This window comes from Austrofundulus limnaeus, unplaced genomic scaffold, assembly GCF_001266775.1.
Source record: "Austrofundulus limnaeus strain Quisiro unplaced genomic scaffold, Austrofundulus_limnaeus-1.0 Scaffold343, whole genome shotgun sequence".
NCBI lineage: Eukaryota > Metazoa > Chordata > Actinopteri > Cyprinodontiformes > Rivulidae > Austrofundulus > Austrofundulus limnaeus.
The window spans coordinates 656,446-658,199 of NW_013952745.1; the positions used below are offsets into that span (position 1 = coordinate 656,446).

General features: G+C 34.0%; 1 protein-coding gene across 1 annotated transcript in view; it reads left to right on the plus strand.

The window, feature by feature from the left end:
• The window catches only part of LOC106527830 (bromodomain-containing protein 3), a gene marked incomplete at its 3' end in the record, with an annotated part of 18,938 nt that overhangs the window by 6,313 nt on the left and 10,871 nt on the right, over positions 1–1,754 (plus strand).

Consider the following 1,754-nt stretch of genomic DNA (forward strand, 5'->3'; position numbering starts at 1 on the left):
CACACACACACACAGACACACACACACACACACACGGCTTTAAAGATTCATCTGATTCTCTTCACTGTTTCTATTTCAGCTTTTTATTCTTCTAAAGCTTTAAAAAGTGGGTAAAACATGAAATGATGAAAAGTGTTTATAATAAAAAATAAAAATATAAAACACAGAATATAAATAAAACTATAAATATGTTTGTTTATAATAACAGCTGTTTGTCTCAACTCACATGTTACGTATTAAAAAACTGAAGCTTTACTTGATGAATTTTTACACAAACTGATCCCAGATTTCAATCGAGCTCATTTCTTTAAAGTGATTCTCAAAGTTGTGGTCGAGAGACCTTCTGTGGGTCATGAAACATCAAGTGAGGGTCCCCACTAGGTATCATGGCCAGTTCTCGAGATCAGTGGTTCCCAAACTTTTCAGCTTTTGACCCACAAAATAACAGTAGCAGAGACCTGAGCCCCCAGATATTTTCGGAAGATAAACATTTGTATCAGGTCAACAAAACATGGGCATAGTAAAAATTTATCAATTTAAGTATACTAACCTCACTCCTTTGTAACAACTAGGGCAAAAATGTAATTAATTCTGAAAATCTTTTCAGGACCCCAACTTGATGTTTCGGGACCCCACTTTGGGTCCCGACCCCAACCATGGGAAACACTGCTCTAGAACGATATGATTCATAAGGTTCTGAATCAATTAATTATGATTGGATTTGACAGGGTTCCCGTAGATCCTTAAAAAGTCTTAAATCAGTCTTTCAGAGGTCTTAAATATGTCGACACATAAGTAGGATGATTGTAATTCCTCTCAAATATTAAAAGAATTTACAACATTTATTTATCGTTTTAAATAATTTATTGAATGCCACTCGCAGCTAGTTGTTTTGTATTAAAATAAACATTTGGCTAAAATTGTCGCTAACTTTTTTTTTACCCATTTGTGTTTATTGTGGTATTGGTCTTAAATTTAATTTCGAGTGGCGTTAAAGAGGTCTTAAAAAGTCTTAAACTTAGCTTGCCTTAAACTGTAGGAACCCTGTTTGATTCAGACTTCTCTTAAATAATAAAAATGGTTCAAATGTGTTGCAAAATTATATATATTTTTTCTCTTCATCATAAACAACAGGTTTTAAGGACAAACTTTTAAATTAAACAGTTTAATCTTGAAGGAAAGCTGTCACAAGTTTAAAAGTTTTAAAGAAAAAAGAAATTGCAGGTGACAGTGTTGTTAGGAATTAATTTAAGAAATTAAAAATTTTCTTGATAAATAAGAAGTGATGGAATAATGCTGCAGGAGAAGACGTGGGCTGATATAAATATACTTCTGCCCACTCTTTAAATGTATGAAAACTGTATATTTGTAACGTTTCTGTTAGCTTCTGTAATGTTCAATATAACTTTCTAGTTGCTGCGTGTCGTTGTGTTACAGACTGGCCTCTAGATGTCGCCCAGTTTTCATTAACTGGTTCTTAAACCCAGAATTGTTCCACACAGTTGTTCAGTGGTTTAAAAAAGTTTCTATTTCTTTGCACTGAAAGGTTTCCTCTTCAGCAGATGTTGCTCTGGTTTAACCATTGACCTGTATTACTGGACTGGACATCAGGCACAGCTGCCATTGCGCTGCACTGAGTTTTATTTATACATACAGTATGTGTGTGTGTATGTATATATACCTTGTGTAAAGCTGTCAGTGTACCTCCTGTAAAACTATGCATGAGTACTTTGTGTAAAGCTGTGTGTACCATG